Below are 27,247 nucleotides of genomic sequence, written 5' to 3'. Positions count from 1 at the left end.
CAAAAAAAAAGTTATACTGTAAGAGAGAACAAAATTAAAAGCCCAACACCAAGATAAAATATTTACAAAACACATTTCTGAAAAGAAAGTTTTATGCAAAATACACTGAGAATTCTTAAAGACTAACAATTAAAATCCCAAAGTAATAGCTCAGTCGGTAGAGAGCTTGCCTTGTAAGCACAAGGCCCTGAGTTCGATCCCCAGTACCCCCCCAAAAAAAAAAATCCCAAAGTAAATTGGTAAATATCTGAACAGATGCCTGACCCAAGAAAATACAAAGACGGCAAATAGTTACACAAAATGATGTTCAGAATTTCATATCATCAGGGAATCACAAATAAAACAGTATTGAGGTAACATGGCACAGTTATTAGGGACTGCTGAATTCTAAGAACAGGCACTACATAAACAGCTCCAGGATGTGGGACCCTAACACCCTCATGCATTGCTGGGAGAACACATGGCACAGCCACCTTGAAGGACAGTGTGCCAGTTCTTCTCAAAGCAAAATAAGTCTAATCTGTGACCCAATCAGTGTACCTATAAATTAACTGCATTTAGAAAAGTGCTTTGAAGAGCATGTAAGAACAAAACTAGCATGTAATTATGCAACAGAGCTCTGTGATACTGATCAGATCGTAAGTTGGACTGTTTGTCCATATCTGAATGCACAATTCAACTACTGACATACACAAAGACACAGGTGCATCCTACTTGGTGTGCTGCTAAGTAAATAAGATGGGCCAATGAAGCTGTATGGTCCAACTTTCATGACATTCTAGAAAAGTCAAACTTGCAGTCAGGTGAGAAGATGCATAGGATGAAGGCCAGGAGGGTCCCCAGTTCAGGAGCCTCCATCCACATGGAGTCTGGGATCCCCAACTTTGTGTGCATGGTTGTGTTCAGAAACTCAAGAACTCCCTGAACTAATTCTTTCAGAGAATTCTGTGAAGAGCAAATCCTGTAGGCATGATGTATTATTACCTCAATCTCTAGCTCCTTTCCCCACATGATGGGCAGAGGGCTGGAAGTTGAAAGATGAAGTCATCACTTGGTCTTTCTCACCACCATCATCCATCCTGAAGCTGCCCTAGAGCCCACCAAAAGTCCCTCTTAGAGCAAAAGACCCTCCTACCACCCCAGAGATTCTGCAGGATTTAGAAACTCTGTGCAAGTAACCAAAACAAAGAACCCACACTGGAACAAACAATGATCCTAACACCCTGATCACTCAAGGATATGAAGATTGTAGGAATGCTGGGCCAGGAATTGGGGGTGAAGACCAATGGGTATTTCTTATTTTGTCACAAACTGTAATCTGGAACAGAAATTAATTCATTGCTCATGACAGAACAATGAGATAATGACATGGCAAAAAATAGGAGCTATGTCTCCCCCTGATGGGGAGTGAAGTCACACAATAGCAAGGGGAGAAAGTAGAGTGATCTATGTTATAATGGATCAGAATCCACCAACTACACATCATCATAAACTCACATTTAGCTTGAGATATACACAGATGGTCTCAAATTAACATAGGAGAAGGTAGAGACTAGAACACATATATACTACCTTGCATTGTCCATTTTGAGGAACATGATGCAATGGGCAGTTTCTTGGTCCTGAGGCCATGGAGAAGCAGGCATTAAGGCTGCAAATAGGACCAGGGGTGAAGCCAAGCCTCTTGGCTCTGCTGTGTGACTCAGTGGAGTGAGGCAGACTTGGAGGGGGCGCTGCTGGATGCATCTACTGCTGTCCTGCTGCCAGCACTGGCTGTGAGCAACTGCAACTGTGAAGGCTTGATGCAGAGCCTCCCCTGCCTGTATTACTGCAGCCAACTGTGCCATGTGTATTTGGGGTTCTGCTGGCTCCTGTATGAGGCGGTATCGATACCTAGGCCAGACTATACCAGGTCCACTGCCTCTTCCTGCTGTCCCACTGGGTCAACTTCCCTGGCTGAATCCTGGATGCAGGCTCTGTGGGCCACAGGTGGGTGCTGTGTGCCCCAGAGTGCAACTGCAACATGAAGTATGACCAGTACCTGTACCTGCCCACCCATGTGCACACCATCCAACCTCAATGCCATACCCTGAGACCAACAAGTGGCTCAAGTGTGAGAAATACAAGCCTGTTGAAATTCTCACCAAGGATCAGGTGGACAAGGTGCTGTAGGAAAAGAAGGTGCTACAAAAGGAGAAAAAGGAAAGGTTCTCCTGAACCTGGTTGATTTGCTAGTGTAGTCACAGGTCCTAGCCCTGGCAGACTGTGTAGTGCATCAGTGTAATCCAGGTCTGAGTCTTGGTAAACTATGTAGTTGACTGGTACAGCCCAGGTCTAGTCTCTGGCACACTGTGAAGTTGGCTGGTATAATCCAGATCCGATCCTGGCAGATGGTGCAGCTGGCTTGTGCAGTCCAGGTAAGAGCCCTGGCAGACTGTGCAGTTGAGGAGAGTAACACCTTCCCCTGCATGTCTAAGGCGCTGGGTTCTCTCCTCACTCTCACCAAAACAAGACAAAACAAACAAACAAAAAACCCGTCATCCTTATTCATTGGGTGAAACAATCTCCATGACAGATGTCCCCCATTGGTCAGGTAACTCCTACACTCTCTTCTAAGGCCAATTCTATTATCTTTTTTAATTTTGTGTGTTTTTCTCCTCTTGTTCTTTTCTACGAGTAACATTTTTGTGAAGATTTTTAAAACATTTTGAGCCAGGTGTGGTGGTACACACCTCTAATATGAGCTACTCTGGGAGGTTAAGACAGGAGGATCGCATGTTTGGGAAACCCACCTGGGCAGCTTAATGACAAGTCTCAAAGTAAAAAGGGCTGGGGATGTTGCTCAGTGGCGGAGCACTGTCAGTGTGAGGGAGGCCCTGGGGTCAAACCCCATAGCCACAAAATAAAGTAAAACATTATTTTAAAAGAATTATAGTCTCCCAGGAAGTTGGTAAAATAATACATTTTGTATACTCTTTACCCAGTTTCCTTAAGTGGCATTGTTTACATAACTAATACTAAACCAGGATATTGACAGTGTTGTGACTGGGAAATGCTCTTGTAAAAGAAAACTGGTTTTGCCATATGTGTATTAACAGTGATTGGATGTGGCTTGGAAGGAAAAGCAGGTCCTGATCTCAAAATATATAGCTAATTGTAATCCTGTTGATGTTATACTTCAGGTAGCCTGAGAACAGAGATCTTTGGAAAGAAATAAATTTAAACATGTAGTTGGTGCTTAAGTTAGGTTATGGCAATCACGCCTTTTAAGCTAAAATATCAGAGGAATGAGACTACCTCCCTCATCTTGGTGGCCTCATGCTATTTATTAAAACCAGGAGATGAAACAGAAAAAAAATCCCAGATGCAATGGGTAGGAACTGGGGTGTAACTCAGTGACAGAAAACTCACCTGGATCCTGTGATGCACTGAGTTTGATCCTCACCACCACATGAAAATAAATAAATGAAAATAAGGTATAATGTCCATCTTCAGCTAAAAATAAATAAATAAATAAGAAATCTAATATATATATGTATAAATATATATGTATACATACACATACATATACATACATATATATATTAAAATTATTTTAAAAAATGCAGTGGTCACATTTGTCAGATGAAAGTTTTTTAATAGAAATTAGTGTATTAATTAATTAATTAATTAATTAATTTTGGTACCAGGAATTGAACCCAGGGATGCTTAACCACTAAGCCACACTCCAGCCTTTTTGCTACTTTATTTAGAGATAGGGTCTAAGTTCCTTAGGGCCTCACTTTGAACTCATAAACCTCCTGCCTCAGCCTCCCAAGCCACTGGGATTAGAGGTGTGTGCCACCATACCCAGTCAGAAATAAGATTTTGATATCATTTTCTAATCCAAGGAGTCAGGACTCTTTAAAGAAGTGGCAGATACTAGAACCAAGAGAGTAAGTATAAAGCCAGGGTAACATTTAAGTATCAGAAAGAACTTTGGGACAAAGCAGGAAAATATGCTAAAGGACAACAGGAGATAATGGATAAAAGATCCCAGTGGAAAAACCCCAAAAGTTAAACCAAATGAATTGAGGAATGAGGAACTACAGAATTGGATAATAAATAACAGCCTAAGGTAACTCTCCAATGTCCACAGCGATAAAAGTAAGTAATTGAATAGATAAATAAATGGGTTGACTGAAAACCATTGTGCAGAAGGGTTTCAGATAATTGCGGCACACACTCAGCCAACAAGGAGGTGGAGCTAACTCCCTGTTCTGTATGTGCAGGCCTTGCAGGGTGACATCATCCAGAAGATCACAGAAAATGTGGACACACAGAGACAGAAATTTCACAATGAGAAACCTGAAACGTCCTGCCTCAGCCAGGTGAATACAGTTAGTACACACAGGATATTCCCCTTCAGAGTCTGAGATCTCAGAGATGCTGTCCACCTCCGTGACCTGTCTCCCCCAGAACCACATTCCCAGGATATATGTATGAAGATAAAAAGTAAACCCAATGGAGAACAATGTAAAAAGTACCTGAAAGGTCCTTCTCAAACTTGTTAAGGTCATCAGAACAGGGAAGGTCTGAGAAACTATTCACCTACAAAAAGAAATCTATAGGGACAGAAACTGAGTGGGATTTTGGATCCTGGTCGGGATCCTGGAAGAGGAAGAGGCAGAATTGAGAATCCAAAGGAAATGCAACTGCACTTAGTGATAGCACACTAGTGTTTGTTCTTCATGACACCTTTCCTAGGATGTTAACCTATTTGAGGCAGTGCACATAAAGCATATCAAAAGAAAAACAAGAATGAGACTACTTGGTAAATCTCTGCACTTTCTTTGCAATTTCTGTATAAAGATAAAATCTACTCAAAAATCAATCCTTAAGACATGGTTATATGTTTTTAAGCACTTGGTTTTTTATACAATTATAATTTTTGATAACTGACATTCTAACTAGTTCTATATTTTACTATGAATTCAAAAAGTATTTTAACAGAAAATTAAACCATTTCATCTAATATATGATTCAAGATTGTGCCACTTTTATAGGTTTTATGTTGAAATAAGAACACACGTAGTTCAACTTTTATTTTTATGAAGTCACTAGGTACTAGGTGCTGCTTCTAAAAACTGGACCACTTTGCACTAAAATAACATTTTAGAGACTATTTCAACTCATGACTGAACTTCCTCAATGGAGGGACTTTGACTGTGACTAGATCAGTTATCCCAATGAATCCCTGTCCTATTTTTATTTCTATTCATACTCTTTAGCAGTAATAGATTCAAAATGTTCATTTGACTAATAGTCAAAAGAAGAAAAAGATAAACAGGATTGGCAACCACAGTGGATGATGCCTTGTGAGAAGAAGAGTTTAGAAGGACACCAGAGACCATTGCCTCCATTATGCTCTGCAGGAAGTGAAGAAACTGGGGAAACAAAGTCCATGGATGATCTTAGATGCTGCTATGTTTTGGAAACTTACTTTTCCTTTTAGAAATCACAAACCATTATTGGAGGTCCAAAATCTTGAATGGTTCCAAATTGAGTTGAACTTCTAAGTGATTTTATTATCACTCTATCTGGTCATAAAATTTATGATAACTAAAAGATATAGTTGCTGGGGATGCAGTTCAACAAAATAGCACTTCTCTAGCATGCAGGAAGCACTGGGTTCAACCTTCAGCACCACAAAAGTAAACAAAACAAAACAAAAAAAAGAACTGTGTCTTATTTGTGTAATCAAGTATAAAATGAATAATCACTTCTAGCAAAACTTCTTTCTAGACCTGAAAGAGTGGACACTATCAAAATAAAAATATTCTGGTGTAACTCTCACCTCTGCCTCTGGGAGTTGAAGTTTCCAAAGGAGGACTCGCCAGCAGTATCGGAACACACCAGAGGCTTTCTGAACGAACTATCATGTTCCCCATCAATCAAATAATGTCATCTGAAATGTCACCAGCATTTATTGAGACTTCTAATGTTGAAAGGAAGCAAGACTTAAGTGAAGATCAGGAAAGAGAGAAACCAAGATTAGATGAAGGAATTGAACCAGTATCACAACGACAAATGAAAAAGCTGATAAAACAGAAACAACGGGAAGAACAAGAACTTCACAAACAGAAGCGGAAAGAAAACTGCAAGAGAAAGAAATTAGAGCAACAGTGTCAACTGGAATCAAATTCAGATGGAAATGATAGAAAATGAGTTCGAAGAAATGTTGCTCATAGTACACTCTGCCTTATCATTGACTGTAGTTTTTATGATTTGATGGTATTAAAGGACATTAAAAAACTTCATAAGAAAATCCAACAATTCTATGCAGAAAACCAACGAGCACTGCATCATGTGCAGCTTTAATTGACAAGCCATGGAGGCCAACTAAAAACGAACATGGATGAAAATGACAAAGGATGGGTCAACTGGAAGGATATGGACATCAAACCAGAGCACTATAGTGAACTCATAAAAAAAGAAGACCTGATTTATCTTACATCAGATCCATCCAATGTACTAAAGAAATTAGATGAATCAAAGGCATATGTGATTGGAGGATTAGTGGACCACAATCATCATAAGGGATTCACATATAAACAAGCATCAGATTTTGGAATTGATCATGCACAGCTCCCCCTTGGAAGTTCTGTGAAGATAAATAGTCAAAAAGTTTTGGCAGTTAATCATGTATTTGAGATTATTCTGGGCTACATGGAAACAAGAGAATGGCAAAAAGCATTTTTCACTATCTTACCCCAAAGGAAAGGCGCTATTCCCACAGACAAATCCTATGAAAGTTCTTCCCATGAAAAGCAGTCTGCCATAGTTAAAGGTGGATTGGAAAGTGATTCCAGTGAAGGGGAATATAGTAAAAATTAACCAGAGTCACCACATAAAGACAAACAACAGGATAAGGAAAATAGCACTGAATCTGCAATGCCATCTGCACCACACTAACATTACCTGTTTTTCTTTTAGTAAAGAAAAATTAGGAGAATGTGAGGTGCTTCAAAGAATATTCAAATTGGAAACAAATTATTTTCTCTTATTTCTTTTGTAAATTTTAAAAACTCCTTAGAGCTAAATGATAAACACTTTAAACTCTGTAAGAATTTTTTGTTTGAGAAAATTATGTATCTTTTTAAATTGCTTTTTAAGCTTAATTAAGAACTTTAGAGAATTTTACTTTATTAGTATATCCTACTTCTCTTTTATTTGCTGCAAATTCTTCTTCAGAATGTGCCTTCTGCCCTTTCTGTTCATATCAATGACCTTTATATCAGTGTCTTTCTAATCTGTTGTGTATTTGTTTATGGAGGGAGATATTCATAAATGTCCTATAAGTCTATTAAAATGTTATATATGAGAGCTTACCCTCCATTTGCAGTTTTTACATTCAGTTTATTTAATTAAAAAAATATACAGTAATCCTAGGAGGAAATATCAGTTTTCTACTTAATAATTCATTTTTTGGACTGCAGAGTGCACACCTGTGCCTCCTTTTTCATGTTTTCATGGTTCTGAAGTAATCACAAAACAGTTGAAAAATCTCTTTAATTCATTTTACTAATTTCTATAATGGTAACAAATTATTTAAATTATAAATTTGAATTTTTGCCTAATTTAAAACATATTAGTCCTTATGACCTGTCCTTTTCTTCCATATATTTTTTAAAAATACTTGTTGGCTTTTAAGGTGAATATCATGCATCTATGCTATAAGAATATTCAAAATAACATAAATTTATGTTTCTGTAAATAACACATGCATGTATAAAAATATGCATGCAGTTGTCTGTCCATATCATGTATGGTTCTGCTATTAAGTGATAACAGGACTGATTTGTATTATTCATGTGAATGATTGTGTTGAAAACATAAAAGTAATTTGAATTTCATTAACACAAAACACAACCATTCATTTGAAAAGTTTAGCAAAGGAGTATGGGGTAAAAGGAGCTGTTTAGTCTCTAAACAGTGATTGTAGAGAAGTAGAGAAGTTGTGTTTAAAATAAAGTGATTGTTCTCCGTCATAGCTAAAGATGTCAGGAAACTTCACTGAGTTTTGGCAAGGTAAGTTTCTTTTCTTATCTTTTTCTTTTAAATATATCATAGTTGTATTTAAACAGTTATATAACTTTTTATAAGTTATATATTAACATATACACATTTAGTAGAAAGTTTATTATAGAATTGATGTTTACTATTTTCATTGATTTTTTCTTAATAATCTTTTATATTTATTTTAAAGTAAAATCTGTGAGCAAGGTATGTCAATAAAGAAAAGACCTACACTTTTAAAAGAACAAAAGCTTATGTTATAATTTGTATTTTTCTGAAATTCAGATTTTTCTGAGTACATTTGGTTTGCTACTATAAAATATGCCTTTTACTTAAATTATTCCTTATGGAATAGAGCACTCTTTATAATTATGAAAGGTAAAGAAAAATAATTCAGGTTTAACATAGTTTAATTTTCATTAATTGTAAAAACATGCTGTTTTTGTTTCCTTGGGGTGCCATAAGAAATCACCACAATTAGGTGGCTTAAAACAACAAAAATTTATTCTCTAACAGTTCCAGAGGCCAAAAGTTCAGATTCAGAGTGTCACAGGACTGTGCTGCAAATGCTCTAGAAAAGAGTCCTACCCAGCCTCTTAGTTTTTGGTTGTTATCAGCAATGCTTGGTGTTCCTCAGCTTGCAGGTGGATTACTCCAATCCCTACTTTATTGCAAATGTTCTTCTGTCCTGTGTGTCCCATGTCTATGACCATTTTTTTTCTTAGAAGGATACCAGCATTGCTTGTTCATTGTAATCCAATATGATCTTATTCTAACTTGACTATGTTTTGCAAAGACCCTGTTTCCAAATAAGATCACCTTCATAAGTAGTACATATATTAGGACTTGATATATATTTTTGGGAGACACAACTTGACCCGTTATTTGCCCCTATCTTATCTAAGCTGCTGATAACAAGAAAGCAATGATTACCACCACATTTGAAATAAATGATTTCTGAGGTACTTCAAAATTGGTTTAAGAATATTATTTCTTTTTTCTCATCTTAATATATAATGTCAATACTCTTTGGTTTATTTAGATGTATTATTAATAATATTAAAGTAATTTTAAAGTAAAAAATAAATACATAAAAATATTCCATCACAGTGGATCGCACACATAGACTATCATAAAGAGTAGTGCCTCATCATAAAGCTTGTTCATCTTAAACGTACATCAAAACAACAAAAAAACCTTTACTGACTGTTGAAAAGGGAAAATGGACATGGTCTAGCTTAGGAAAGGACATGTTAGAAGCATAGGATACATCAAATCCTCCATGACAAGCCAGGCACTTTGACACCAAGTGCTGTTACAGCAGCACTTGGCAGGCTAAGGAAGAGGAATGACATATTTGGGATCCACCAGGGCAATTAGGCAAAATCCTGTCTCAAAATTAAACATTTAAATAGCTGGGGATGTATGAAGCTCAGTGCTTGCCTAGCACATGTTACAATGGTCACTTGGTTCAATTCTCACTGCCAAAAAATAATGCAGGCCAGACATTTGATCACAGAACAGGGCAGAAGTCATTATTCAAACCTCCCAAAATGATCAAACTAATTTGCACTGTGTTTAACTCATAATATAACACGTCAAACCCCTGCATGTACTAATTCAAATTTGATGACCTTTCAAATAAAATAAAAATGCCATGTTCTTTGTAAATAAATTCAACAAATATGAGAGGTAGACCTGACTTTGATCTGAAAAGCATAGGGGCACTGGTATTATGATAAAACCCAGTCATGGCATTTCCTGTGACAATAGGCCCATTCCCTTCATGGCAAGGAATAAGAGAAAAACTTCCTGATGAATGTACAACTTTAGGAAGACAAGTGGATACACTTTGTAAGAACCCTGGGATTGGCTTCAGATCGCACTTCATCTGCCCCAGGACACACCGACCTGAGACCCCATGGACGGTGAAGGCCTTTCCTGAGGGTGGCCTACCCCTAGGGTAGCAGCATTACCCAGGTGGCTTTACCTGTGGGTGGCGGTAGGTGGCATTACCCAGGGGCAGCAGCCTTACTGGAAGGAGGCTGCCTTTCTGGAGGGCGGCCTTCCCCAAGGGCAGGGTGGTGGTCCTGCGATTACAACAGCACGTGGTCCAGGTAGTATGTCTCCACCAGCGCTGAAGCAGACAGATGCCAACACCGGACAAGATGTCGAAGCATCCAAAGCGCTGGCACACGTGGAGTGGGCAGGTCTGAACCTGTGCTGTGTATCCTCCTGTCCAGCCCCTCCTGTCTCAGCCATCTGAGAGCTGGGCATGCACAAAAATCAGGGCAACCTGGGCATGGCCCCATGTGGCTCTGCCTGTTGTGGGCTTGCCGCATGTGTGAGTCATGCTGAATTTAAAAACATCCTTGTTTCACAGCTGCAGCTCTTTTTAGTAACTCAATAACAAGAGACTAAAGGAGGAAGGTGCTTCTTGTTCAAGAGGAGGAAAATACTTATTTCTGATCAAATTTCTATACATTAACCACCCACTACCAAAACTCCATTAGGCATTCATGCTGGTGTGCAGACAGGACCCAAAGGGGTGGGCACAGGAGGACCAGTGACTGTGATGGTCATGCAGGCAAGTCCAGTTGGGTGGAACCCCTGCAACCAGACCCCACCAGAGGCCCCAACACAGGGGTGCTGAGGCCCACACACTGGGATTCCACGAGGCATGCTTGGGGCCAGCGGATCCAGGTTTGTCTGGAGTGAGCTGCATGTTCACCCTCTGGCCCTGAGCCATTGTAGTGACGTCCACCCATCACACTGACCCTGGGGGTTCAGGGCTGATGTGGAACCACGCAGTGCAGAGGGAACCCCAGCTGCTCCATGCTCTGGGAATTTGTTAGCCTCCAATGAGATACCTAAACCTATCTCCCAGGAGTCCTGATGTCTGATCAAGTTGAACGTTTCAAAGCAGATGAAGGAGGAGCTTTTTAAAAAGGATCTTTCTTCAAGTCTGGGAGGAACTGACTTGATAGGGTTTGGAGAGCATTTGAGGAGAAACTCTCAGGCAAGCGAGGCAGTCCTGGTACATTCAGGTCTTCAGATTTCTCTTCATAATCTATAACCAATATAGATTTACCTTGCTTGACAAGGTAAAATGACGTCTACTTTGGGTCACAGTGAAAGTGCTAGTAGCCCCCAGACCACACAAAGGGGGCACATGCTGAGCTCTCCTCCCACAGGTTACATGGGACAGGAGGCCCTGCAGACACCCAAGGAGAGGGTCTCTGTGGGTTGCATTCACAGATGTGCAATGCACAACACCCTCTCTCTCTGATAATCTGTTGCTGAAGAAGCAAGGGGCAAAGGCTGCAGCAGGCTGCTTCTATAGCACTTGCTGCCCAGAGAGGAAGAGTGAGTGAACACAAAAGAGGTTTCTTCCTGAATCTACCAGCTTGCATCTGCTCAAGTAGGTGTGCAGGATTGGCGACCAGACAAGTGTCCCCTCCAACAGTGCTGCTGTTGTGACCAGCAGCTATCTGGGCACTTCCCCCAGCAGGGAATAGAGCAGATTTTTATCAAAGTCCTGGCTTCATGGGTAAGGTAGGCAAAGGAGTGTAAAAGCAGGTTTGCAGGGTGGAGTCTATAATGTAGAATAAACAGTTAATGCATTGTGCATTTGTAGGTACAGACCCCAATATTCCCCCACACAAAAAACCCACACTGACTTTCTCAACACAGTGTCAAGAATAAAGTGCCTGGAACTGCCCCAAAGAGACCGAGACCCTAGTAGCATCAGCAGTTTTCTTTACCACGCCTGGAAGCTTCCACAGTGCCCCAGAACCACCCTAAAACCCCCAGAATGTAGGCAGGATACACTCCTCAGGGGGTACAACTTTAGCTAGAGGATGAAAGAGGCACAGGGAACTAAAGAACCAAGGAGGATGAAGGCACCCTGTGACACCACTGTGTGCAAATGCAGGAGCCAGAATGGCATGGAAGGACACGCTGGAAGGAAAGGTTTCACTCCATGGGTCACAATGCCACACGGTGAGACTTGGATGACCTTGCATTTCCAATTAATCTTGGAATGAGAGCCCAAGGCAAGAAGCCAGCAATGCCCAAAGAATGCTAAAGAGCAAACTGATTCAGAGAAACAAATGCCAGCAAAGGACCCCACATCAAAGAGGCAGACACTGTGAGCAACACTTCTGTTACCATGGGACTTTCAAGGTATGTGTGCAGGTCTCCACATTGGCACCATCTGCCAGTCCCTCAGGAGGACAGAACAAACCAGTGAGTCATGAAGATTAGATTAGGTAATGCTCAAGGATTGCTGTTTTCAAAGAGGAAACAAATGGAATGAATTGATTTGCTTGTCAAAGTCATGTCACTGAAGGATACACATTCCCTCCTCTTGTGAAGGACCTTATTAAAGAGGGGAATGATTTCCCAGATGCAGAAAATGAGAGACCACAATCCACTCCATTCATAAGAGCAGGTCCAATTTCCAGAGTCACATGGATGGATCCTATTCTGGCCTCCCTGCTTGAAAAGTGACCATTGAGGTGCTACCTAAAGGGCACCAACATGGCCTGAACATAATTGCCAGCCTCTAGCCAGAAGATCCAAAACCTGTGTGCTTTGCCTGAACTCTCTTACTTCTGGGGAAGCAGCATCTAATTTTGAGACCAGTGGGGACATATTTACTATTCAGAGATCTAAACAAGAGCTTCAATAGAATGAGGATGTAGTCTTAAAAATACATGCAGGAAGGAGAATACAATGCTTTTCTGGAAACTCTCTGCCATTCTGGGCTTTTGGAAATATTTTGTGTAATGTATGCAGTAGATTTGAGAAACAAATGAACAGAAACCCCAAGTCTGCTGCCTGTTCTATTCCCACAGGTTTCCCTGCCTTGCTAAGATATCAAGTTTGAAATATCAGGTCTTTATTCAACATGTAAATGAAGCCTGCTGTACCAGATATTTTCCATTTGCCTCTCCAGACCTGCTTGTCTACCCTTCTCCATATTGCCCTTTGCCCTGGAGTGCTGACCTATATGAACTAAACCAACTTGCTGCTTTATCTTCTAGCTTTCATTTGGGTACAGCTGAGGGGAGACAGCAGCAGGAGACAAGGACAGGAGGAGGATAAGGTTGATGCATATCTTCCCCAACTCCCTCCCCACCAGATCATCTTAGGTTGGTTGTGTCTTTTGATAAAAGACCTTCTTCTCAAGGTTGCCCTTTCCACACAACCCTCTCTTTCTGGGTTCTACAATGTCTCCCTCCTCCAGACCTTTGGATCTAGGAGTGGAAAAGGCTATTACTAGTCCCTTGGGTATTATACATAACTTTATGGTTTCCCTGTGTCCTGCCCAAACCTTGCAAATAGTCCCTTTATTAAGTCCTCCTCTAATTGTCTTTTTAAAAAAAGGAATATAAATTGCCTGATGCAGCCCTGCCTTCTACCCAGGCAAAGGCAGCAGGTATCAGCACAGTCACCCTGGCTGCCTCTGGACAGCAACCCTTCCTCCTTCCTCCACTGGTGTTGCTGTAGCTCACTTGGCTTCATCTAGCAGACAGGGCAATGAAGAGCAGCACAGAAGTTGACCTAATGGCAGCGACCCTGCCCTTCACCCCAGAGGAGACCCCATTGCATCCCTGCCCTTCAGCCAAACTCCCCTGCACGTGTTCTGTGTCTGGGCACTGCCTTGGCAGCTGCAGTGGTGACTCCTCAGACTCCTGGCAGCTTCTTTTCAAACAAGCTTTAAGTTCCCCAAAGCACCAGGCTGCAGCATGATTCAGGCAGGCATGGTCCCCAAAGGACTTCATTCCAAGCCCAAACCAGTATTTCAGGTTAGCACAGCATTTCCCTGTATTTCAATGCCAAGAGCAATCTTTCTCCAACTTTTTCAAACCTTCTTTTCTAACAAAAATATTTAGCTCACCCAGAAAACCTGTCCTTACCATCGGCTGTCCCCAGGAGGGCCCCTGGTCTTCTCCTCACTTCCCTCTGGGAAGCAGGGTCTAGGTGCCAGGCACTCTCCCCTGAGCTCTTCCACCAGCCAGGGGTTTGGTTGCACACAAGAGAAGTGGACTCTGGCTCAACTACCCAGGAAAGGAATTTATTGGTCAGAGAGGCAGGGCCTCCAAGAGTCAACAGGAAGCCTGGGGATCAAGCTCAGAACAATAAGCACTGCAGCTGAGAACACTGCCAGGCACTGCCATGGGAAGTCTGCCCAGGACAGGCACTGGCACTGTCCCCTGTGGAGACTCACCCACACCACCTCTGCAACATCCAGAGCCTCCTATCTCTCTGCTTAACTCCTCCAACATTCAAGACTGGGGCCATACTTCCAATTGGCCAAATGCTAAGTGCTCTTCATGCCCAAGCTGGCAGGGAGGGGTGGGGTCCATGGAGGGACAAGTGACTCAGCTGCCAGAACTCTTCACAGTGAGGGAAAACCTCCCAGACAAAGTTGCCCTGTCTAAACTTGTTCCTGGCTTCCTGGGTTCAAAGTGCAAGTTCCCTTTATTCACTCTAGCACCCTGCTTTGCTCAGTGAGCACCATCTGAATATGTGGCATGCTGGTACTGTTCAAGGTGCTTGGTGACATAAGAGAAACCTAGATGCTGCTCTCCCAACTCTCAGAGATCACAGGCATTGAAGAAGGAGGACAGCTGCACCCTGACACAGAGGCAGCAGTAAAACACATGCTCCACACTGAAGACTTGGGAGAGCTCTGTGGATGCCCTTGACCTATCTCCTCAGGAAGTTATAAGACAGATTTGGAAGGGGAGACAGTGTGAATCAAGATGCATCTTCAAACCTGGGCATGGCCCAGTCCCAGGACATGACTTATGTAGCAAACCTAACTCCCATTTCTCTAGGAAAGAAGCTCCTCCTCTGTGTCCATGGCACACTGTCCCTCACAAGGCAAAGCACTGGTGAAGGGCTCAATGCCGTCCTGTGCCAGGTGCTGTACCCATGGTTCCTGTGTCCCTCACTCCAGTGTCGGGTGTGAACATGCTCAGTAAATGACCACCAAAATTCCATCTTACAGATGTGCAGTGGAGGCTTGGGGACAGTAAGAGAGTCTGTCTTAAACCAGAAATTGGGACCTTCCCTGTGACTGCCTAGAAGAACTGGCACGCCACACCCAGGTTGGAAGCCTAACACAGACATTGCCTTCAGGACACAGTGCTGCAGGCCTACTCTGCCCCAAGGACAGAGGAAAGCAACTTTGGCAGGTAACAGAGCTCAACACCTCTCCTCCAGCAGTTGTCTGCACTTCCTGCAGTTGATCTTAGGGAGGCAGGCCTGACCTGGCCAGAAACTCTGTGCCCAACAGGGGATGTGTCTCCACATCAGACTGGCTGCTCTTCATCACAGGCCACCCTCACACACCAGCCAAGTGACGGCTACATGATCTAGAAGAGTGGCCTGCAACCTGGGCCCTCCCCCAATGGCCTTCCTTCCTTGTCCCTCTCCTCTGCTTGTTCTTTTAACTGACTACTCTGAGTGCCACTTGGAGGGGAGAGAGGAAGGCCACAACTTCGAGACTTGGGTCTCCATTCCACAGTCTGCCACCAGTGATCCTCCCCACATTTTCCCTGGTGCCTGCCTGATGGTGAATACACATGCCAGTGATGGCATAGACACTGAGTGGCCAGGAGGCACCTCTCCAGGTGTCTTAGCAGAACACACCAAAACCAACACTGGGATTGCCCCCAGGGGGCCACAGTGATGGGGCCGCAGGAGCTGTGAAACTAGCAGCCCCACCTGGCACCTGGCCTTCTCCCTGGGCTTGCAGGTGTTATGGGACACAGCCACACAAGGCCATGAGTGAATGGAGGTAGCAAGCCAGCAAGTCCAGCTAGGCAGCAGGGAGAACAGGTCTTTCTGGACCACACTATCAAAGTGGAGGCTCCTGTGCAGTCCTTTCTACTTGAGAAGGACCCCAACCCAGAAAAAGAAACAGTAGGGCCTCTCGGGTCAAGTAGCATAGATCAGCAAGTGAAAACACTCTGTGTTTCGGGACCAGCCAAGCTGGCACCAGCATCCTGTGGCATTCATGAGTGCAGTAACAGAGGAGTGTGCTATAGCTGAGCAATCACAGCTGTACACTGATGCTGAAGTGAAGCTTACCCACACGCAGCATGAGGCACAAGCACCAGCTTTGCTTTGGCTTTGCCACTTTGATTAATCCAGTCAGAGCACATCATGGTAATATTATGCATCAGACAGCAGATGTCCCACCTCTGACAGGTACCCATGCAAGATGAACCTCCCAAGTCCTAAAAGAGAAGTGGGTGTGACCACCCTGGTCACACCAGGCCTCCAAGATGTCATGATTTGCAGAGATGTGCTATCTCCACAAGTGATGTGTGGAAACACCAGCAACACACCCTGTGTGGTACTGCATTGCATCAAGGAGAACATCACCAACTCATCTGGACTGGAGTTTATTGCTTTAATATTATTGCTTTAGTCAAATACCCACAGAAGTGTTTTACTTTAACACAAGCTTGCTACCCTACTCATAATCCAGTTTACCCCTTTGTGACTTGCATGCCAGGCACCAGCTGGCAATAGCTCTTACCATCAACCTTGGCAGGACTTATATATGTGTTCTACAAGATGTGCTGAATCAGGTGTCACATACATACCAGGAAGACACCAGGGCAGAACTGATGTCCACAAGCTGCACACACAGCTGGGTAATCAGCAAGGACTGCCTGGACCTTGTGGCATTTTATTGTCCCTTATACTTTCCATTTCACATTAGGCTTGTCCCTTCATTTCCTCTGTGCCCACCACTCAATCCTAAATTGACACTGCAAAACCTCCAGTGAGATCAAATGGAATGCTGTGGCCCAGCCAGATTCCAGGTGGTTTTCTTCTCATCCTTTGTTTAAGGTGAAGGAAACAGTGGTGATGCACTCCTGTACAGATTTGGGAGCCTACCTGGTCTTGAAATGCTGTGAAGAAGTCTTTTATGGAATTTCATTTCAAGGAAGAGGGAAGGTTTGACATGACCAGAAGTTGATCTAAACTAATTCACATGAGATGAATCCTATTATTACTTTAACTTCCTGACTCTGTAGAATATTAATTAAAGTTATTAGAAGAGCACATGTTCTAATGGGCAAATGTATCTGGGACAAACATTTTCAAGAGATAGACTAAGCATCTGTCTTTTGAACCACTGCCTGGGAAAGACCCTGATTCTGGTAGCTCTTCAAGTGCAGCTGAGATATCATCAGGATCCAGTGCTTCTGCTGTTAGACCCCAGATGAGCCATGAATACCTGGTCAGAGCAGCACAACAGCATATGTGTTAAACCAATGACCATGTGACATGTCCTACCATCAAGTGGCTATGTTGATGGATCCTAAGAAAAATCCAGTTATACTAAGCAGTTCAATCCCTGGTCAATTTACCCGATAGAGTGTCTTATTTTGATTCTTTTAAAAGTATGATTTCTGAAGTACTTAAGAACATACATTGTTCATTTCACCCCCACTTGCTGCTGATGGCCCCTGGTCTGCATCAGAGTCCCAGGACTTAAGGGTCACAGTAAGCAACTCCATATTCCTGCTGACCCTGAAGTCAGCCACAGACTCACTGCACACACAAAACCTCCACCAGGTCCTATGCCATGTACACTCTAGTGACTGCAGCATCTTCACCTAAAATCAACCATGTAAAACACAGGGCCATGCCACAACACCTCAGGGCAACTACAGGACACAACTGTACAAAACATCTCACAGACTTGGAGCCCAGTGCAAACACAAAACATGATCACAGTCCAGGCCACTAAGTGCCCAGCATGGAAGAGGGTACTGAGTTGTCACAAGAAGGCTCATTGGCATCAGAAACATGGAAAAGCTATGACTGTGGCACTAGGACCATGTGGAGCAGCACAGTCTGGGAGATTCAGAGTGGTCCCAAGGCCAGATCCTCAGCACCTCTGTACATTCAATGTAGGACTCTGCCACTACCACACCAGAGCACACCCACAGCAGGAGCACCACAGAAGGAGCTCAAAGGTAGTTTGGAGCCTGGCAGAGGTGGCATGCTCAATCAGTGAGCTGCTCCTTTGGCTGGAACCCATGGTACCAGCTCCATCCCTGAGTTATCCTGCCAAATGTGCTGCCTGGACCCAAGCATGACATGGGGGCCCCTTCCCAACACCCTGGGATCCTCTCTGTAAAGGTGCTCTACTCATCCCCCTTCATGTCAATTATGAGCTGAAGGGCAGGACTGGTTGGTCTTTTTATTCTGCAGTACTGGGGTTGAACCCAGGACTCCAGGGAGCTGGTCCTGCCTCTACCTCTGGTTATGACCCAGCTTTCTATAAGTGTGTGTCTTGAGAGGTGTCTTGCCACTCTGTCTAGGCTGGCCCAGGACTTGAGGTCCACCTGCCTTACCTTCCTAAGTGGCTGGATTACAAGCACCACATAGGCTGCTTCATTTACTTTCTATACCCAGTTTGATGGTGACAAATGACCACATGAATGCATTAGAGCTAGTTAACTCCTTTGATTTTTCCATCAACAGATGACAACTGTGCCCTTCCTAAATAGGTCCTGAATTTCTACATACTTGCATTTCTCTTTGTGAATTTTAGGGGTGAGGGGCAGGGAAGACAGACACATGGGGATATGCCCAGAGGTTAGGGTCTTGACTCTAGAAAGCACAAACCCCACCAGGGAAGCTGAGAGGGTGTGAGCATTTAAATTTCTGCATTTCTGCTTCACTTGATCTTTCCAGACCCTTCTCCATCTGCTCCACATTCCAGTATGATCAGCAGAGAACTGAATGAAGAAGATCCAGCAAGGACATACTCACAGCTGAGCATAGATCAATCCTAACCCAGGACTGGGGTCTCATCCTAATGTCAACTCCAGCCAGGGCCCAGACCTGGCTCTTCTCTGTCCCTATAAGCAGCACTGAGGGACTCATGCACCACAGGCATGCATGTGGCACCCCGTCACACCTGTGGTTCAGTGACCACACTGGATTGTAAGTCAGGGAACTGGGCTTCACTGCTACTTCAATACCAAACTCCTCAGACTGTGCTGTCCATGGGGTGTCACAGTCCTCTTCCCAGGGCAGTGGGTTTAAGCACACCTGCCAGAGATTTCTATTTTTAAATTGACTTTTCTGTTTGGAAAGAAAAGGATCTAAATTTCTCAAAAATAAAACTTTATTTTAATCTCAAAAAGGACAAGAATTTTAAAATCAAATAATCCACAAAGGAAACCCTGAAGAAGAAAAATGCTGCCTTCTCACCATGCTCCCCATTCCTCAGGGCATGGACTCTAGCCAAGAGAAAACAAGCCCAGACCATGAAGTGCCACTCTGAACTGAGGGGTGAGGAAACTCTGCACCCTGTGTCTGAGCTAGACCCTCCCTCCTGCCTGACAGCCTGAGTTAACCCATCCATCACCCCTGCCTGGCAACCTGAGGTATCCCCTCCCTCCTGCCTGGTGGCCTGAGCTAGCTCATCCATTCTTCCTGTCTGGTAGCTTGAGTTAGCCCCTCCCTCCTGCCTGGCAGCCTGAGCTAGCCCCTCCCTCCTGCCTGGTGGCCTGAGCTAGCCCATCCATCTCTCCTGCCTGGTGGCCTGAGCTAGACCATTCATCCTTCGTGCCTGGTATATTGAGCTAGCCCCTCCCCACTGCCTGGCAGCCTGGTCAGTCACTGAGTCCATAGCATACAGGGCTAGTTGGCTGTCCATGTGCCCCAAAGCTTTGTCTAACATTTATGTCTTAAACATCAAACTGGTATAAAAAGTGAGACTGGACAAACTCCATAGAGTAGAAGGTGAATGCTACTTTGTGCCTGGGGTTGTTTGAGGCAGAGAGGGCAGAAGGAAGCATTCCAGGATGGTGGAGTCTCACACTTAACTGCAGTTCTGGCTACGCTTGCAGAACATACAAATGGCAGACTTCAGATCTATCCATTTTACTGAGCACAGATTGATTTCTATTTTTTATTTTACAAGATTTTTTCCCTACCAATCTCCCCTTTCTTCACAAAATCTAGAGAATTTAGTAGTCTAAGGGGAAAAATTATCAAGTACTGGAAACAGAGGACCTGAAAGGTAACTCTCTTTTCCCTTCAGCCTCTGTCATCTTGATCACAGTGCTCTGAAGACAAAATGCCAGTACTGTGTAGAGTAAGTGACACCAAGTTGTGAATCAGAGATGAAGGGACCAACACTCTATACCATGTGCACTTAGGGAGGGCATCTGGGGAGCACCCACTGAGAGAGTGGACCAATGTGGTGAGTGCCTCTGCTGCCATCTTGGAACCTAGATTTGTGTGGGTGATCAGAGCCACCGAGCCAGGAGCTCACATGCACCTCCACACTCCCTGCACACACTGTGCATGGTTGCCCTCCCTCCACAAGCTCAGGCTGCCCCAATGCTTCAGTTACTGTCTGCTTTGCAAGGTGCTCAATCTGAATAAGCCATGATAATAAATCAGCTTGGCAATGAGGGAAGGCAACACACCACAGCCAGGTCTGAGATAAGCCCACAGGGCCAGGAGCAGTGTGTCAGGTCCTGCAGGGCATGGGGTGTCCCTCCATGTGCACCAGAGACAGCAGTCACCTCATGCAGGCCCTCTCCAGCCTCTGCCCCCAGTCCTTCTCACTGCACCTCAACTGCTCAGAGGGCAGGGCAACTGGTGAGTCCCCACCTCCCACTTTTCTACTCTGGGCTCTCTCCTGCAGTTACTCCCTCTCTCTAGGCTGGGTTTAATTTGACACCTCCAACTTTGGCAACAAGGTGAGGAGCAGAGCAGACACAGTGGAATTCATTAGGTGCAACACTGCAGGGTCCACTCTGCAATAATGACATTGGGGGTAGGGAAACTAGACAGCCAACACGCATGATGAAAGAAGCATGAGGACTGGCAGCAGTGACAGCCTAAGCAAAGGGGACAAAATGAGCCAGGAAGAGACCTTCCCTCTTTGCACAATGTAAATCAACAGCTTGCAAAGCCTCCCCCAGCCTTCCATGCCTCCCAAAAGCCAAAGACTGAGTCAGGTGGGTGAGACAGAGGTGAAAATGGGAAAAAAGGAAAGAAAATACAATCAAATTATTATTGTTTTAATATACAAATTTTATTTATTAGTTTAATGTTGGTGGAGACCAAATTTATCACCCTCCTTCGCAGTCAGGAGGTGTGAGGAGCCTGGGGTGCCAAGTGTGGCACTGGAGTGTCCTTTGTGCCCACTCTGGAGTTCTCTAGGATGTTCCTTGGCATGCATTCTCTCGCTTCTCTGAGCAACATTGCTCTGCACCTTCAACCACCATGACTAAATTTCTCCTTGTTGTGAAAGAAGATGCAGGAGGAGGAGGGGAGGAGAGCAGTGTGTGAGGAGCAGCAAGTGCCCCACACATGCTCCCTGCTCCTCTCCAGGCTGGGAGGCCAGGAGGCTGACAAGGAACTCTTAGGTGCCTGTTCTGGAATCACTCACTTGGGCTGCATTCACTTGGTGTGGTGTGTATACAAAGGGGTGATGCCTGTTCCCATTACCAGCTATCCAGAGACAAAGAGGTGTCCACAGGTCACTGCAGGAAGGCCCCAGATGCTGAGGGACTTCTCTCCACACAATGCAGAAGGCCAGGGGACCAGGTGGAGGAACTTGGGATGCTCTGTCCAACATAGCTTTGCATCTGCCCATCTCAAGAGAGGGCTGGTTCCCTGCAGCCAGGCACAGGTGAGGCCAGATGCTGTGGGTGGCACTGCCTTTTCTCTGGCCTACTCTGCAGATGCACATGGCCAGAGCAACAGCTTCTCCTCTGTGTTTTCTCAGGAACCCAGACTCTTGCTCAGTCTTCCTTACAGAAAGGACCCTGGAAAGCAAAGCCATATGCCACAGAGCCACATCACTATTTTCTTTGGTTGCAGACTTCTCCAGCAAAGAACCCCCAAAGCTGTCAATATTATAAGAAGGGAAAGGAAAGCCATGATCTGGGTATCAGGGAGCACTGAAGAGCATTCTCAAGGCAGAGTGTGGGGCTGGATCAGGGTCAGAGTCCAAACAACAGAGCAGAGGCCATGAGTGCAGGTCTGCCTTCCACACCCCAGACAGGGGTGGGGAAAGCCACCTTGAACATGGGACAGAGCCTACCACCAGGCAGACCAGGGTAGACATGTGCAGCAGAGTGGGGGCCCCTCCTGCTGAAGCCCAGCAGGGCACAACCAGATCCACCACGTGCACAGACACTAAGTCCTAGGCACCATCCATGGACCGGGGTCCCCACTGTCCCTACTACTGTAAGAATGCAGGTGGACTGGATGCCATCCTTTCTGGAGGCCAGGACAATTTTGTCAAGGAATAATTGGGTTTAAAGCCTACAGATTCCCCCAAAAGTTTTGTCTGTTCAAAAACAGTCACCTCTTTTCTTCCCTAGAGGCAGGAATGCAGGTGAGCTGGTACCCCGACAGCACCATCACCCAGAGGAGAGGGGTCCATTCAGGAGGGGCTTCAGAGCATTTTACGTTTAAAAGACTAATTGTGTTTCAAGCCTGAAAATATGGTCACAGAACATCTTGTCAAGGGCAGGAGACACACACTGCCCATTTGTTCAGGACCACAGAGGTAGAGGGATCCAGAGGGGAGCAGCTAGGACTCCACATTACAGATCAGCCATGAAAGCCTGGGTCCAGGAGACCCTCAGGAGTAAGGATGCTCCATCTGGGCCTGTGCATGAAAATGAGAGGGGCAGAGAGCAGTGGCCAGGCCAGGCCAGCTGCCCCCCACACAGTCTGAGCTCTCTTTCTCTAGGAGCAATCCTAATGGCCACCTGCCCCAGGGCTGCAGTCCCACACGTAGCCTGATGTGAGTACATGCTGCCTTGGTAGTCTCTGTGGTCATTGCTGCAAAGCAGATTTCTTTCCTCAAATTTCCTCACCTATCAGGAAGAAGAAAGCCAAAGACCTTCCCACAGAAAGAAGGTGGAGACACCCACCAGTTCCAGGTGCTTCTGGAGGCAGTGTAAAGAGGCATGGCTTTGGAGCAGGTGAACCAGCTCAATCCCTTCCCCAGTACTGACAAGGGTGGGGACCCCAACAAAAGAGTGAGACTCTCTGGGCCTCAGTTTGACCTTCTGCAGGGTGGGGGGAAAGACCATATGCCACTGAAAACATCCTGAGTGACATCCCTTGGTCATGCCTGGCTTATGTCGGGAACTAGGTGTAGAGGATGTGTGCCACCTTCCAAAGCCCCCTACCTGAAGAATGTGGGCAATGAGCTAGGTCAGCCTGGTGGCGACATTTCCTAAGAACAACCTGCATCTCAAGGACCCTCTGGCAAGGCCTAGAACCCTCCCCATGGCTCACAGGAGGGCACTCAGCACACCCACATCTGGAGCTCTATCCCCTCTTTTGATGCTCCCCAACCACCAGGGAGTGTCCCACACCCTGGTGACCATGCAACAAGCTGGGCTATGGGGCAGAGGAGCACTCAGCACCAGCCCCCAGAGGGGCTGGCTCATTGTTGCAGCACAGAGTCCAAGCATTGGTAGTATTTTGTCAAAGTTCCCCAGGTGATTTTAGTGTGCAGCCAGTGTTGAAAACCACTCTGTACCAAATATACTTGCTATTGAAAGGTTTATGTGTAACATTAAAAAAAATTATTACCACTTTTATTACCAAAATGACTTGTCAGGAGGGCTAGGCCTGCTCCACCTTAAAAGGAAAGCTTGCAGCCTGCCTGAAGGATCACACTGGGAGTGGCTTGTGAGGTCAAGCTTGTAACCTCCCCTTTAGGAGCAGGCATAGTGAGCACAGCCACACAGAAAGCAGCCAGGCCTGCAGTCTCTGTGATCGCTCCTGGGCTACAGGATGCCCGGGGTCTGGAAGGTCAACCCCTCTCCCTGCTCATTTCCTGCCCTCTTTGCTCATCCATCCCAGTGTCCACTGGTTGACTGGCCCCATTTTTAATCTTTAATGTGAAATGCTCTCTGTTTGAAGTGCTGCAAATACTGTCTTGGTCTTTGAGAGAGAAGGGGCCATGAAAATCCTAATAAACAAATGAATAATTCATGTTAGGCACTGGTCTATTCTCTGCACCACTGAGTTTCAAACATTTCTTAAAAGCACATTCTTACTCATAAAGCCAAACAAAATCTGTGAAGCCCAAGTGTGGGATTGAAGTTGACGTGGGGGGCCCAGAGTTACACAGACATGGCCCTCATAGGGGCTGGCAGGACATGCACGCACCTGCTTGTGGTGGGCAGATACCCCTGTGCACATCATCACCCTGGGAAAGGGTTGGCTGCAAATGAGGGCACCTCCGGAATGCTCACATGCCTTGAAGTAGGCTGGCGAGGCTTGGACCTGTGCAGCCCTGGCAGCCTGGGGCAGAGGCTAGACTCAAGACACTTGCTGAAAGCTGCAGGGAGACCCTGCAGGGAGACCCAGTCAAAGCCCACACAGAAACTCGAGCTATCTCGGTGCTTCCACAGTGCAAGTGTCACCAGCTGCAGGTTCTCCCACAGGCCACACTGTAGCAGCCATGAGTGACCCAGTAGCTCGATGTGCCAGAAACATCCAATGGATCATTTCAAACAATTTTCACACTAGGGGTGTGTGCTGTGACTGAATTTTGTTTACTCTCATCATCTCATTTCTCTTGAATCAACTTCTTGCTTCTGCTCCAGAGAAATCCTTATTGCCGCAAAGGCCAAGTCACCACACACACAGGCATGAAGAAGAGAGAATGTGGACGGGGAGCAAGCAGGCCTAAGGGTCTGCATTCTGTGCTACTTTCAGAGCATTTCTGCTTGATCCTGGTGGTGCCTGCACTAGGCAGCTGGCATAACACCCGTTGCAGAGGAGATGGAGGCTACTGGCCAGCCACTCCCCAAGGTTAGTGTGTTGGGGTCTAGGGTTCTGGACCCAAGCCATCCACTTCTGAAGGCTCTGTGCTCCCACCACACCTCATCTGCACAGGGGTCTCATCTGCACAGGGCACATCAGAAATCCACCCAGAACTTCCCTGTAGTAGGGGCAGCTCCCTGAGCTGCTGTCCTCTCTCCCCAGGATGATCTTACCACCTTCCAATTCCCCCAGGACAAGTTCTCATGTGATTTCAGTGAGGTGCATGTGTGCACACATGTGCTGGCAAGCACAATGGGCCATAAAGTATTTCCAAGGCCACAGCATTCCTGACTGCTCCTTTCCATGTCCTGCCATCCTTCCTCTCCCACTGCCCCTCTCCAGTTTCTTTTGATGGCCCCCACTGCCCTCCTCAGTCCAGCCCCCTCCCCTCAGCCCAAAGATCAAACAGTCATGGAGTTTGTTGAATTCCTTGTTTGTGAAGGAAGTGAATTCCATATGCATAATTCATTTCTTTTATGAACATTTTTCCCTGCAGGGAGTTAATGCTCCCAGAGCACTGGGAACAGTCACAGTGACAGAAGAGCCAGAGAGGAGGGCACAGAAAAGCCTTCCCCACATAGTGGGGACAGATGGGGCCAAAGGTCTGACCTCTGCTGGCTAACACCTTGGACTGCACAGTTCTATCTCACCCAAAGAGGGAGACCCTGCACTGTCTGGGGATAATAGCCTTTGTTCTCAAGGGTGACAAGCCCAGGGAGCCCAAGCCATTAGAGGCTGGAAGCCTTATTCCCAAAGCCAGTGGCTGCCTCTCATGTAGGAAGAAATTGATAGAGCCCTCCCACTCATTATGTCTCTGCTCAGATTGAAAACCCAAAATTAAACAAAGAGATACACACATGCCTGATGCACCATGTTTAACAGCTGTTGCATTTGGAGAAAAAAACAGTCCCTAGTCCAAAGTCATATTTGACAAATGGCTTTATTAAGAGGAAGATTTGTTGTATATGAACTCCAAGTCAAGAAACGGGAGGAGCAACTGAGGGAGACAGACCTGCCAGACAGCAGACCCAAGCAATCACTCTGGCTGATGCTACCTTTTGGCAAGTCACACTGACCAGCAGAAAGACCTTTGGTTATTAACTCTTTAATCACAATCTGTAGTCCTCAAGGTCAACACCTGATTTAATAAATGACAGAAGAGACTTAAAGGTCAAATTGCCTCTCTTATTTGGGTTCAGTTTATTTCAGGGAAATTAGCATCTTATTTAAATGGTTTTATTCCACTTTCTGCCCTTCTGCATTAAGAAAAAAGCCAACATGTATTTCAGATTTGAAATACTGCACCTGAGAGTGGCTGCAGTTCAGGGTCTGAGTCTTGGAGGAAGGTGGAAAGGGCAGCCTTGGGGAGCCCACAGTGTCCAGGGCTCTAACACAACTGGCCCAAGGATGCTAGCAAATAGAAAGGAGAGTCCATTGCTATTGCTCTTTTCTCTGTGTGGCAAGACACAGACTCCATAGGATGACTCCAGGGGACCAGCAGGAAACTAAAGATATGTAACAATAAACTCCAGGCAGCCAGGATTTTACTGTGTACCTTATGTGTGATTTGCAAAAACAAACAGAATCTCAGTGACTTCCACCTGAAGTATGAAACCAGGAGATAGCTGGCCAGCTTTCCCAAGCACACACTGGAAGCACAGTGCTCAAAGTTAGGTATTCCATATTGAAGCTGGAGCCAGCACTGGAGGGCTGAGATGGAGTCCTGTCCTGGCCTGAGATGATGGTCTAATTAGGAAAGAACTGTGTCCAGAAGAATAAGTAAATGTCAACCTGGATCCAAATAGGATATAACTCATGGTTGAAGTTGGTCCAAGTTGACCCTGTCAGGGCCATCAGCCCACTGCAAGTTCCCACAGCAACTTTGAAACATGGGTCTAATCCCCCATCATAGCACCTACAAGTTCTGTGATCTGGTTATGGATGTGGTTTCCCAAGCCCCTTTGTGAAAGCATGCATGTGAATGTCATTCTTCAGGGGTGGTGTAAGAGTGAAAATGAAGAAAGCCCAACATACCAGGTTCATGACATGTCCACATGCCCAGAAGTTCATTGGTTCCCAACAAGCTGCTGTGTACCAGTCCAGATTTTCTCTTATTTACCCTTTGGAAAAAGACACAGAGATACAAACTGACATGGTGTCAGATAACTTGATTTGACACCAAGTAAGAGGTCACATGCTGGAAACTACAGACAAAACACTTTCTGCCTGCAGTGCACCATACACATGGCTCAGACATGGACAGCCAGAAAATGGGTCCCACAGAACTGAGAGCCACAACCCCCACCCAAGAGTAAGCCAGCCT

General features: G+C 45.1%; 1 pseudogene; it reads left to right on the top strand.

Moving 5' to 3' along the window:
* Window positions 1-5,940: 5,940 nt before the first annotated feature.
* On the top strand, window positions 5,941-6,954 carry LOC124973912 (tRNA methyltransferase 10 homolog A-like; annotated as a pseudogene).
* Window positions 6,955-27,247: the final 20,293 nt, after the last annotated feature.

The sequence above is a fragment of the Sciurus carolinensis genome, unplaced genomic scaffold (genome assembly GCF_902686445.1).
Source record: "Sciurus carolinensis unplaced genomic scaffold, mSciCar1.2, whole genome shotgun sequence".
NCBI classification, from domain to species: domain Eukaryota; kingdom Metazoa; phylum Chordata; class Mammalia; order Rodentia; family Sciuridae; genus Sciurus; species Sciurus carolinensis.
The sequence above is the reverse complement of the archived record's forward strand: the minus strand, read 5'-3'. Positions and strand labels throughout refer to the sequence as shown.